Raw genomic sequence first — 14,610 nt, 5'->3', positions numbered from 1 at the left:
TTGAAATCTGAAAGAATGAAAGCTTTAAAACTAAATATCTGAAAGTCTGTACACTTAGTCAAGCAAACTTGAATTGAAGATACACTAGATACTGTAATGAGACTATGAGAGGTATCATCTAACCGACATACCCCAATATGAGTTAATCGGGGTCCAACTTGTAACCCTAATTGGAAGAGTGTCAGTACCGTGCCACAGGTACTAACACTGGCTGTGTGGATCCATTAAACTAGTGTCTCAAAGGACTAAGTAGTCACCCTATACTGGCTGGTGCTCTCATGAGATATGTGCCAACCTTAAACTGGTAGGTGGACATATCAAACCTATGCTGGCTATGTATTTTAGTAACTCAGAGATTGCTACTAAGGGTCACACCCTATATTGGCAGGTGTGCCCCCATCCTTGGACGCGCTCGGTGCTAAATCCTACTCCTAACTGAAATGACACTAATACTGAACTGAACAAAGTTATTACATAACTTATAATTCTCATCATGAATATGAATATCTGAGTATACTGATAAGATTCATGGAATAACTAACTTAATACTTGAAAACCTGAATTTATGTAAATCACATAGGTATCCGGTGTTCATAACCCACCAGCACTGAATGAGTATATAATATGATATCCAACTTGAAGTGCTAAAATAAGTGATTATAGTTCAAAGACCCAAACATGGGTATTTCATCAAACATGTGTAAATCATAAACTTATACATGAGAATATCTTAAACATGAGGAAACAATAGGATTTCATGGCTAAATTCGTAAGTTAGGGATTCATCCTGAATCAACTGAACATGACATAGGAATTGAAGCATTCAAAACATAATATGACTCATTGTACTTGAAAGCACTTAAAATCATAACTTGAAATCAAAATAACAAGAGATTACTGGAGTTAGTTTAACTTAAACTTGTAAAACTCATAATTTTAAATCAAAATGGGTTCTTAGACTCCATGGGTAAAAGGGAACCCATGGATGAACTCCCACATACCTCAATAGATGATTTCTTGAGGATTTTCTTCAGGGTTTCTTGAACTTAGGAAACTTGAACTCTTGTGTTCTTCACAGAAAATCTTGAACTTTGTTCATGATGGGAAAGGGGAGGGTTTTTATGTGAGAAATTTTGAGGAAGATGTGTAAATAATGCCCTTTTGGATGCTATAAATTGTCCTTTGGACGTTTAGGGTTGAAGGGAAAGGACCAAAGTTCCCCTTAACCCTTAAGAAATTAAAACAACGTGGGAAAAGACCCTGCATATCACCCTTTAACCCAGGGGATAGCCCCTGCGATACACGCTTCAGTCCTGCGGTGTAAGCCCCGCGGCATGGGCTTATCACGTGCCCTCACTGCCTCTTATGAAATTGGCTATAATATTTTACTCGGGTATTGGATTAAGGTAAAATTAGTATCGTTGGAATTCTAACTCAATTATCTTTAATTTTGAGGGTCTTGAGCTGAAAAATTCCACCTATATCAAAAGTTATATGCGTTCAAAGTAGACACTTGTAGAATCAAATACCAAACTTGGACGAATCAAAGGCTCTTAGCTCAACTTTGTTCTAAGTAATTCTTATGAAAATTTTTCACCTCGAAAGAACTTAGCACACTAAGATAATGATCATAACATATGTATTAATATATAAATCATGGGATTAAAATTCACACACGTAGGAGCGACGTTTCAAAGTATAGCCCAAAAATGCGGGGTGTTACAGTTGATTGCATATGTAACACATTGATGTTGCTGTAATTGAGTTTTCAAAAAAAATATTAATGAATGAAAATTAGCATAAAAAATATTAATGAATGAAATGTAGCATTATACAAGACTAGAAAAATAAGGTATGAATTTTTTTATCAGTATAAAATGAAGTGTGCATCTTCCCCGAGCATAAAGCATGCAGTTTTTATCAGTATAATATGAAGGAATTCATTTTCCCTATCTTTTTTATATTTCAAAATTCAAATTATAAACCCCAAAAAGAGCTATACCAGAATGCTACTGATATTTTATAGCTAACATTAAATAGGAGTTGTATTCTCTCTATTGTTTCTTTATGCTTACTTTAATATTGACTATTTTATTTTGATTTAGTTTTTGTGGACAACTTATCGTGACATCCTTCACGCTTTACCTCCTTGCTGCACAACTGGTGACCCGATGTGGCAGATGCGGGTCCAAATATTATGTTTAGAAATTATAGAGTGAAACCTAACAGATATAGTGATGCGACAGTTTGAGCTTTCACAACACATTCCAGAGGCTCCTCTATAGCGATCTGAAAATGCTAAGCATGATGATCGATCTACAATCGAAAAGGATTTTATTTTAGAGCATAACCATTGTGTTGAAATATGGATCCATTGGCAGCCTAGAGTTGTGGAGGTACATGACGATGCTAACTTAGATGCCTATATGGAATGGTATTTGCAATATGACCGGTTGTTATTGGGAAACCCAACTCTCAGTGGTTCTAGGTATGTCGCGATTATCCCTTCACATAAAGTAATGCATAGAGGCCTTCAACAGATGTATGAAAAGGCGTTAGTATGGATAGAGAGATCGAAGACTAGAGGGTCTGGAGTCAAGGTTGCTGTTGATATTAGAAAGATTTTTGACCAGGAAAATAAGGCTTTTCAGGGGCCTGCAGTTTTGAAAAAATAGTACCAGCAATTGCTCGGGATGTGTGGAGGCGGGAGAAAAGAACGTGGATGTGGTGATGCAGCTGTACGTAGAGGAGGACGTGGTCGTGGACATGGACATAGACATGGTGTCTTCATACACGAGGGATTAGGAGATGAGTCATTACTTTCGGCTCCAGAGCTAAAGCCTCAAGCAGCGGCAGATGATGACCCAATTGAACATCATAAGCTAGTTCATTCGCCGCCTTTTCATCATCACCATTTACACCAGGTTGTTCATCCATGCCCGAGTCTCATAATTTATCCACATATATTGCACCTGCTTGGGTTGATGAACCCAACCGACAATCATATTATGACATGCCTTCTCAAGACTTGACTTGCACTCTACATTTGAGTTTTGGCTCGACAGAATTTGGAGATGTGGCGGTTAATATTAACAATTACTTCATTATTTTTTTATTTTTGATTATCTAATTTATTTTTATAATAAATTATTAATCAGTCTCAGGAGTTGCTTTGCACGTCGTCATCCATCTCGGTTTAGACCCTCAACATGGTTTTCCAATCTACGCCTTACATAGTGCATGAGGGGACGAGACCCCATGTTAATATTTAGTAAATACAAGGCTATATCAATTGTGTTGTTTTAAATATATACTTTTTATTTGGCTACTTACTATATTATTACTCTTTAGATTCATGATTTGTCTATGACATCCATTCCCGATCTCACATCGAAGATAACAATGCATGATGCATCTTAGACAGTCACAGAGCTTACCGTTGACACACAAGTGAATAATTAGAAAAAATAAATTTTGAACAACTACTCATATTTATAATATGTTAACACATCATCTTTTCTTCTGTATTTTTTTAGATTCCAGATTTAGCACCTTCTGTTGTTTAGGATGCATCTCATGGACCACTGAATATTACGGAGGAGACACGGATAATTATTACAATATATGAACTAATATTCATAAATTATTTAATATAATTAGCTTGACATTATCTACTTATGTGTAATCATTCTTTGTAGGTTCCGGCTTGTAAGAACAATAGTAAAAGCAAGCACTGTGCTGATTTGGTTGCTACTATAATGAGGAGGGACAATAGAGATGGAGACCATGTTGCGCATGGGGGCTTGGGCCGCGGGCATCGATATGACATAGAAGTTGTGGCACGGAGTTATGGGACTTTAATTTAAATATCTTGCACTCTATATCAATATCTATGTAATATGGGCAACAACAACTTTTATGATTTTGACACAGGACCTGACAAAGACAAGAACGAGTCAGTTGTGAACATTGTTGGCGGGTAAAAATTTCTACCTCTACCATGGCAATTGCATTACTATTTTGTTTTGTTTCCTTTTTCTTTTTTTGCCTTACTTTAATTGAATAGGATGATGTACTTTAATTTTCTAAAAGTAAGTACAAGGATGTGTATCTTGAGCTTTTATCCTTAAACTCATTGTCATTTAATACATGAACAGAACAGGTTAACCTTTATATTGACTAATCTTGCCTCTACTAGAATTTGCGCTTAGAATCATATGGTTCTTAATCCATTTCATTGTGTTCACTCAATTCTTTCTTACTACTAGTTTGCAAGGTTTACCGGATAGGACCTTGTATTTCATAAGTTCCCCTCATAAAAACCTATCTGCCTATAAAGGTTATTATTATTTTCAGCTCAAATGGAACTTAATGTCGTCTCTTCTTATGCTTTCTGCAGTGATTACTAGTTCCAACTTCTGTTTATAGGAGATTCAGGTGTTGGAAAGTCATGTCTTCTCCTGAGATTTGTCGTAAGTATTTTCCAGGAAATTAATTTGGGATTGAGGTTTGGTAGTTGTGTCCTAGAAAAACTAATTTTATTTCTTGTGTGTTTGGTCTGCTTGTTGCTGCTGGTGTAGTTTTCATCTGTTTTGTGCAAAAGGTCTGTCAGAACCAACCTCTCTACCTTCTCAAGGTAGGGGTAAGCTATGGGTACACACTACCCTCTTCAGAGCCAACTTGTGGGATTACACCGGGTTATAGTCGTGTGTTTAATGTGTGGAATACAATCCGACTTCTAGTTTAGGATTGAGGTGTGGTAGTTGTATTTATACATAACATATTGATTCTCTTTTGGGCTTTATCTTTATCTGCTTAGTTAGTTAAACATACTTTAACCGCTATGGTTTGGGTATGATTCTTTTAATGGCTGATACACGCAATGAAATCAGGAAACTGCACATGTTGATATGTGCTCGTGTATTTAGCAGCAGATGAACTCTAGTAGATATTTCTTACATTTCTTGTCACTAAAATTTAGGCTACTGATGAACTAGTAAATATTTCTTTTATTCATCAACATGGCGGCCGTTCAATTTGGACTACCATGCCACCTCAGCCCGTCGAATGGCCTTCGAAGGTAATGCTGATTCGTACTATCAATTTATCTAAAAGTTTAAGCTGTCAGATGAAGTACATTTTTTGTTACCTTCTACGTTTTATTTTATATGTCCTAGTTTCTGATTTAGAGAAAACTTTTGAATCATGTGATCTTATATCAAAGGTTTCTATAGTATTATCTATAATATACTTGCATATAGTGATTTAAAACATGTCATGTAATTTCTTCAAGTGAACATTATTAGAAGTACACTCAAAATGTTGAAATTAAGATGCTAAATATAAATCGTTTGATCTATATATTTATTTTGAAATAGATTAAAAAGAAACTAAGATACAAGTTGAACGGGAGGGAGAGTACTTCTTTACATTCACAACACGCTCCTTCGGGTGTGAACTTGTATTACAAGGGAGAGTACTTCTTTACATTCACAACATGCTCCTTCGGGTGTGAACTTGTATTAGCTTGTAGTATATCCTTAAGAAGGGTTTTATTATTTACTTAATTATATTTTCAACAGGCAGCGGAGGGAGTGGGGTGACAGACTCATCAATTGAAGAGCTAAACTTCAGCACTTATCATCATCAACAAGCGACTTCAATGCCCCCACAACCTCAACCACCATTTGTGTTGGTTAAGAAAAGATTTAGGAAAAAATTCAGTCAAGAACAGATGGACAAAATGTTGGAATTTGCAGCGAAATTAGGGTGGAGAATTCCAAGAGAAGATGATACTGAAATATAAAGATTCTGCTCACAAGTTGGAGTGAAGAGACAAGTTTTTAAGGTTTGGATGCATAATAATAAGAATCCTTCTGCTAAAAAGACCACATTACAAAAAGATAATAATTAAGGTTGAGTGAAAAAAATGAAATGAAATTTCTTGGGATTTGGTTCTTTGCTTATGTAATCTTACCAGGAATCGTACGTAGCTAGCCAATTTTTTTTCTATGTAGCATTATTGTAACTATGGTACCTCTTTAATCAGATTTTATTGTTCTACTTGGAAGCTTTTATCCATCTAAAATATTTCTTACATTTCTTGTCACTGAATTTTAGACTACTGATGAACTCTAGTAAATATTTCTTTTATTCATCTGTATTTTCAAAGTGAAATATAAAGTCCTTATCTGTGTTACATTTGCCGATGGGACACTGCTGGACAAGAATGCTTCGGGACAATCACAAGTAGTTACTACTGTGGGGCACATGGCACTATAGTATGTTTTCCTATCTCCTTTCTAAAGCAAATTCAGTTATTTTTTTGCCAAATTTTTTTTTTTTTTTGACGTTTTTGACTAATTGATATAGGATGGCGACCCAACCAGCATCAAAGCAAAGCCACCCACCATGCAGATACACAGACAACCTGTTAACCCAAAAAGTGGCTGTTGTTCTTCTTAGATGTCGCATTTTGCTAGCTAGAATTGCTTCCAGAATTATCATTCCAGTTGCAATACCTTGTTTTTTAAGCTGTGTCGGTTCCATTCTTTTTATCTACCGCTATCCAAGTGGCATGTACAAATCACAAAAAATGCTTTTTAAGTATAAGACTATTTTGTCTCCCTTCTATATTTTCAGTTCCTCGGGTTTATTAGAGATATACCTTAGAGGGATTGTGAATGATTTTCCCTCTTTATTTACAGATTTAGTTTTCCATTTTTTAGCATATTCATAAATGTGAAGATTCTCATTGATGTTGATTGATTGTATAGATCTCTTTCGTGATCCTTCTGGATCCACCCTCCTGTATAAATATCTTACTCATTATTAATAAAAAAACAATCTCTTCTTTAAATTACTTTACGGTATCAGAGCTATTGTGCTTCATAGCCAACAAGTTTTCTGGGAGTATTTTTTATTTTCCAGCAGCCAGGGCTCACTCAAATAACACCTTTGATTCTCACACAACCCCAACAAACCAAATTTTCACACCCAAAAATCAAACTACTCCATCGACTAACCATCAAACCATTCCTTCTCTGCAAAATATTGTGGGATCCTCTAACATCATCTCTTTGAACAACAATGACCAATTTATTTCAATCAATGCTGTCGCCCAAGCCCCATTAAAACTCACCACCACCAATTACCAATCTTGGCAATATCAGTGGGAAACACTGCTCACTGCCTATGATTTTCTTTACTTCATAAATGAACCACCATCCACCACTGCTACCTCTAATTATAAGTGACAAGATCATCTAATTAGAAGTGCCATGATTGCATCCCTTCACCAAGAATTATACCCTTTGTTACAGATGATAAAACTTCTTACGCATTTTGGTAAAATCTTTCCACGACTTATGCCAAGCCATCGTGTGCTCGTATAATGAGCCTGAGAAAAGACTTAAATATTATTCAAAAGGGAAATCTCTCCATCACTATGTATTTGCAAAAAATCAAAAAGATATATGCCAATCTCACTTCAGTTGGTGTTCATATATCTGCTGATGAAGTTTTTCTTCATGCCTTACACGACCTTTTTTTTGAGTATGATAGCATTGTCTCTATACTTCGTGCTCGTGAAACAGCTATAACCTTTCAAGAGCTCCATGAAAAATTGACCGACTTTTAAGCTTATTTGACTCGTCGTTCATCACAAATTATGGCACCAATCATAGCGAACTTTGTTGCTAAACCTCCTATGTTCACTAACTGGAATTACAATCGAGATACCAATAACTCACGTTCCAATCAAATGAATTTCCCTTCTTCCAATACGAATGGAAATGGCAACAATCAAGGAGGCCATTTTGATGGCCAAAACAATCGACCTAGGGTTACTTGTTAATTATGCGACAAACCTGGCCACCATGTCAAGCAATGCAGGAAATTACTTTCCATTCTTTCTACTATTACAAGTACTAAATCTAGTGGTTCTTCCAGCAAATTAAATCGATCCAGCGATCAGCAGCCCAAAGTAAACTTTGCTTCACAGTCCACCAACGTGGATCCAAATTGGCTTATCGATTCTGGTGCCTCGCACCATATTACACGAGACTTACAAAGCCTTTCTCTTTATTCTGAATATGATGGTATGGAGGATGTCATGCTTGGTGATGGTAAATCTTACAAGATCACCCATACAGGATCTACTTTTCTACCCTCTTCCTCTACCCTTTTTAATTTAACTACTATTTTATGTGTGCCTCGTATGAAAAAGAATCTCATATTTGTTTATAAATTATGTAGTGATAATCATGTCTCTGTTACCTTCTCACCTTACTCGTTTGTTGTGAAGGTTTATTGTACAGGGATACTACTGGTAGCACGGAAGCCGAAAGGCAGTATATACCTATGAACATCGAAGTCTGCCCTCCAAGCTATATATAATGCTCAAGCCAACACTTCCATCACCACCACTCCCAACTAGCATCGATGTCTTGGGCATCCCCCCACTCCTGCTTTTCTCCATATTTTGAAGCTTTTGAATATTTCTTCATCTTTAGAGAAGAATGTTTTTTCAATTCTTGTAAATGCAATAAAATACATAAGACTCCCTTTTATAAATCCTCGATACAAAGTTCTTCTCCTTTGGAACATATTTATTCTGATGTTTGGGGTGCTGCACCAAAAGTTTCTATTGATGGTTTTCAATATTATTTAATATATATGGATCAATATACAAAGTATATCTACTTGTTTCTTCTAAAGAGAAAATTTGATGTTTCGATTGTGTTTCCAAAAGTCAAACAAATTGTTAAGAAATTGTTTTAAAAACCCATAATATGCTTTTACTCTGACAATAGCAGAAATTTCTTCATCTTCGTTTATTCTTTGAAGAGAATGGGATATCTCATTTTCTCACTCCTCCCCACACACCTGAACATAATGCCACTGTCGAGCATCGTCATTGCTATGTTGTGGAGTTAGGTATCACATTATTACATAATACCAATCTTCCTCTCAAGTTCTGATCTTATTCTTTCACTAATGCTACCTACTTAATCAACAGGTTGCCCACCCAAACTTTAAATGGCGATTCACCTTATTTCATATTATATGGTACTCCAGCAAACTATAACGAACTTTGGGTCTTTGGTTGTTTATGTTATCCATAGTTGCGTCCTTATAATCAGAATAAATTACAGCCTCGCTCTACTCCTTGTCTATTCTTAGGCTATTCCCAAAATCAGAGTGCTTATAAATTTAATGATCCTGTAAAGTCTCATATTTATTTATCTCATCATGTTGATTTTGTGGAGCACTCTTTTTCTTATATATCTCTTGAACTAACAGAAAGTAGGCCATAAAATGACACTATTGACTCTTGGGTTCCTTACCACTTTGTAATTCCTCTTGCACATGACCAACCTTCATCTATCACCTCTACTACACTAAACGTTGGTCCCACATCTTCCAGTGGTGCACCTGGCAATGCTTCTTCATCAAATGAGACTGCAAATTCATATAATATTCACCAATTAGGTATGTTTCTTTCTCCTTCATCTTCCTGTTTTATTTCTACCTCTTTACTTTCTTCTGAACCCTCTTTACCTAATAACACCAATGTGTCAGATCAAAATATGATCATTCAACCCTCTCATCCTATGACTATTTGGTCAAAGAATAACATTCATAAACCTATTCAAAAATTATGCCTAAGTGTTACTACTCATGATGCTGCTAGTGTTAACGTATCCTTGAACTCACCGACAACCAAAACCTCTACCAAGATAATACAACCTTCTTCCTTAATCAGGCCGGCAGAACCTCGTACTATTTATCAAGCCTTAAAAAGATACAAATTGGTGTGCTGCTATGAACGCAGAGGTTTCAACATTACAAAGTTAAGACACTTGGTCTCTTGTGCCATCTGTTCCTCCTGCCAAACCAGTGGGCTGCAAATGGGTATTTCATTTTAAGTATAATTTGGATGGCAATATTGGACATTATAAAGCTCGATTTGTTGCTAAGGGTTATCTTCAATGACCTGGTGTGGATTATTTTAAGACATACTCTCTTGTTGCTAAACATACTACAATGAGGGTTGTTCTTTCTCTCGTGGTTTCTAAAGATTGGCCACTTAGGCAATTGGATGTCAGTAATGCATTTCTACATGGGCATGTATCTGAGGAATTTTACATGTCTTAACCACCTAGATTTTCCAATAAGAAGTTTCCTAATCATATTTGTCGATTACACAAGGCTATCTATGGCTTGAAGTAGGCTCCACGTGCCTGGTATGATGAATTGAAAGATTATATTATGTCTCTTGGATTTCACCACTCTCAGTGTGATCATTGTCACTTCATCTATGCAACACTTAAAGTTATTATCTATCTTGTTATTTATGTTGACGACCTCATAATTACAGGTAATCAGTCACACCATGTTGAAGAATTTATCAAAAAACTTGGTACTTGATTCTCTATAAAAGATCTTGGTGATCTAAATTTTTTCTTGGGTGTTGAAGTCATTCGGTCACCTGTTGGTCTATTTCTTAACCAACAAAAATATATATGTGAACTACTTAAAAGGACCAACATGGCAGATGCAAAACCAATGAGAACACCTACGACTTGTGGTTTATGTCCAGGTTCTAAAGACGATTCTCCTCTTGAAGATCCCACACAATACAGGACTGTAGTTGGAAGATTATAGTACTTGCAATTTACTTGGCCAGATGTTGCTTTTAAATTCAATAAGTTATCTCAGTTTACAAGCTGTCCCACGACAACTCATTGGACCATGGTAAAACATGTCTTGCGCTATCTAGCTGGGACTTCAGACCATAGTTTATTTCTTTGGAAAGACTATCCTCTCTTACTTCATGCATTTTCTAACTCTAATTGGGTTGGTGATCGCGATGATTGCTCGACTACTATAGGCTATGTTGTGTTTCTTGGTAGTCATCTGGTCTCATGGAGTTCTAAGAAACAACAAGTAGTAGCTTGCTCTTCAACAGAGGTAGAATACAGGGCCATTGCCTCTACCACAGCTAAACTTTGTTGGGTGCATAACCTTCTCAAGGAGTTATCGATTACTCCAGCTCAGCCACCGGTCATCAACTGCGATAATCTCTGTGATACATATGCTTGTTCTAACCTGGTGTTCCACTCTTGCATGAAGCAACTTGAACTTGATTATTATTTTGTCCGTAAATTAGTCCAGTAAGTTCTCCTTCAGGTTTCACATGTTTTATCGAAGAACCAACTAGCTGATATGCTCATAAAGTCTCTTCCCAATAGTTCTTTTGAGTTATTATGTTCCAAGATTGGTATCTCTAATCGACCTACCATCTTGCGGGGGCATATTAGAGATATATCTTAGAGGGATTGTGAATGATTTTCCCTTTTTATTTACAGATTTAGTTTTATATTTTTTAGCATATTTATAACCGTAAAGATTCTCATTTATGTTGATTGATTGTACAGGTCTCTTTCCTGATCCTTATGGATCCACCATCCTGTATAAATACCTTACTCATTATTAATAAAAACAACAATCTTCTCTGTAAATTACTTTAGGCCTTCCATGTCAAAGTTGCAGTGTTTGTTTCAGCAGTTTAAGGCATAATATATGTTTTAGAAGTTGGTTTTTATTAGATGGGATAGTGCTATAGCTGTAATGCTGTTGTACTTAACTATCATGCTCTTCAAATAAAATGCTCTTCCAAAATGTTCTAGTGAGATGTTTTAACTTCTCAAATCTCAACCATTTGGTATCTTGCTTTTCAGTGATCTTTTCCATAATGTTGTTCTTCTACGTGATTATGTCGTGTGGTCTTAAAACAACAACGATGAATTACTCTTAATAAAAAATTTATCTAATATTTATCTTTATTATCCTATTTAGACCCACTTATGGGATTCCATTGAGTACATCGTATATTTTGTCAATAACTAGTCTTTTGGCACGTATACCTTATTTCAATGAGTAAAATTGATATTAGAGGTTTATGTCAATAAAAAATATCAGGACTTCTAGGTTTTAGTTCTTGATAGATTTTTCCATTAACTGAAGTTATTACGATGACTGATCAAATCGAAGCTAAATTTTAAATATTTTTTGTTAATCAAAACAACATCATACATAGATCAAATAAAAAATTTATGTTGAATGATAACAACAATATAAAACCACATGACATAACAATAGATTAAAGCATTAGAATGGTATCTGCATATATATTGTGTTAATCAACAGAGAAATAATATTATATCCGTCAAAATACAACATCATACATAGACCAAATCAAAAAGTTATAATAATTGTCCTTTCATCTAAGTGAGCCTTAACTTCGCCATCAAACATACACCAACACCAAATTCTCTTTCAATGGCACAAAAAGTAAATGAATATTATCACATTACATATCAAACTAATGCTCGAAATTAGATTTAAGATCCTTTTGGCCTTCAGCTCCTTTTGTCATTTGTTAATCTTCTTCAACAAGCCTAAAATCACAACATTTGCCTGATGTAAAATATTTGGATCATACCAATCAAAAAAGTTGTAAGGGGTACGAAATAAGGACTGCAGTACATGAAAAATAAAGTTGTAAAAATTATTTAATAAGAAAAAAAGATAAAAATAGAAAATATAAATATTGCATACACCATAATGCATAAAATCAAGGAATCTACATCCGAGGTTGTCATCCGATCATGAAATTCTAAAAATTGGAGGAGAACAACATGCACAAACAAGTCTCCTATTATAATTCATAAAGCACGGAATTACAATTTAAGTAGGCAAGATAGAAGCAACTGAGGGTGATGGAGGAAATTGAAGTAAATTATTTTGAGAAATTTTGAAACCAATGGACGAGAAAGGAGAATAAATACAAAGAGAAGATAGAGAGGAAGTTTTGACTGACTGATGTCTTTTATTGACAATACAACTTTATTAGCGCACATAATATATGCACTTTCTACTGTTGACTGATCTTTTGACTGGCTGACTGGCGTCTTTAATTGACAACACAACTTTATATGACACATTGATAATGCTCAAACTACAACTCTCAATGAGAATATAAGAGATCATTGTCAATATAAAACCCAACTAGGTTGGGGTCGAATCCCACAAGGAATATGGTGTGAATGTAAGTTGTTTGCAAATTAATCAACTGATAGTTGGATATTTCCAGAAATAGGGTTTTTTTTAGTTTAACAAGCTACTTTTGGTTACGTTAGTTTCAGTGTTCGTAATCAAGAGTTTATGAAAAACCAGAATTATGTTCACTAGGGATTTTGGTACTTGATAGATGCTACTAATGGTTCAGGATTCTCACGGTAGGTAGGACAACAAATTATCTTTATCGAAGTTATGCTTAAATATCTCTTGACCTACTTAAGCATTTAATTACCTAATCTTCTTGGACTTAGAGAATTTATATTCACTGCCCAGATTTTACCTCAGGTTAACCAACCTTGTTACAACGCTGATTATTAAACGGATTATTTCCAAGTCCCTATTGATAATTCACTTCCTACTATATTTGATTTCTTTCTCAAGAAGATAAAAGTAGGTTTTATCTATTGTTTGCAACCAACAAACATTAATTAAAACTTTAGAATTATCAAGAAGTCATACCACCTTTCGAATCCTGATCACTCAGCACCTTATCAAGACCTAACCCTAGATCCCATAATTCAGGTTAAAGGAATTTAACCGCTCATGACTAAAAAATTGAAGCAACTAGATGAATTCATGCTTTGAAAGGCAGACTTACCATAAGATGAATAGAAACTAGAGATTCTAATATCTTCAAAGTAATTGCTTTCTCAAGCCAAAAGAAGAGAGAGAAAATATCAAAGTATATTGCTCAAAACTCAATGTGTCGAACTCTTTAGAAAACCCTAAAACAAAGATTTAAATAGTTTGCCCTAATTATGAAAAATAAAATAAAATTCAGAAATCCCTTGAATTAGGTAAAAATATTTGTGATGGCCTATCAGGAGGCTGATGACTTATCACAAATGTTGTCAGGTCCTTCTTCAGTTTTGGCTCTTCCTGTTTAAGGCTGACGACAAACTCGACAACTTATTAGCTTCGTGATAGCCTATCACAAAATGTCGTCAAAGCTCTACTTCAGTTCTCCTATGCTACCTCAGGCTAATGACATTCTTGACAGCTTATCAGACCCTTGACGACTTATCACAAAATATCATCATATCTTTCAACTTAGGCTAATTCTCTGTTTACTGCTGATGATGACTTTGATAACTTATCATAGGGCTGATGACTTATCATAAATGTCGTCAGCCACACTTATCTTCGTATTTATTTAGATTTCAACTTCTTTGCTTCCATTCTTATTGGTTCTCTATCATATCAGCTTAAACTGCAAAATCAAGCATAAACCAATCAAAAATGACAGAAGTTGCTTAAGACTTTGCAATTATTCTTAGTCAAAAGCCTCAAATGTGTTAGCATTAGCTCACATATCAACACCCTCAACTTAAAACAATTGCTTGTCATCAAGCAACTCAACACAACTAAGAAAATACAAAGTACCTTCGGCAGTCAATCATCTGTATCATCTCAAAACACTTTTACTATCTCCAAGGTCACTCAATTCAAGAACAATGAAGAACA

The 14,610-nt window shown here is 35.2% G+C and overlaps 1 long non-coding RNA gene across 1 annotated transcript; it reads left to right on the top strand.

The window, feature by feature from the left end:
• Positions 1 to 3,743: 3,743 nt before the first annotated feature.
• Positions 3,744 to 6,077, top strand: LOC124898833. The gene is made up of 3 exons (XR_007055618.1): positions 3,744 to 3,979; positions 4,400 to 4,472; positions 5,583 to 6,077. It is a non-coding gene; the product is annotated as an uncharacterized LOC124898833 (long non-coding RNA).
• The last annotated feature ends 8,533 nt before the right edge of the window (positions 6,078 to 14,610 follow it).

Source organism: Capsicum annuum, chromosome 5 (assembly GCF_002878395.1).
Source record: "Capsicum annuum cultivar UCD-10X-F1 chromosome 5, UCD10Xv1.1, whole genome shotgun sequence".
Classification (NCBI taxonomy): domain Eukaryota; kingdom Viridiplantae; phylum Streptophyta; class Magnoliopsida; order Solanales; family Solanaceae; genus Capsicum; species Capsicum annuum.
Note: the sequence above shows the minus strand (reverse complement) of the source record. Positions and strands in the feature narration are given on the sequence as shown.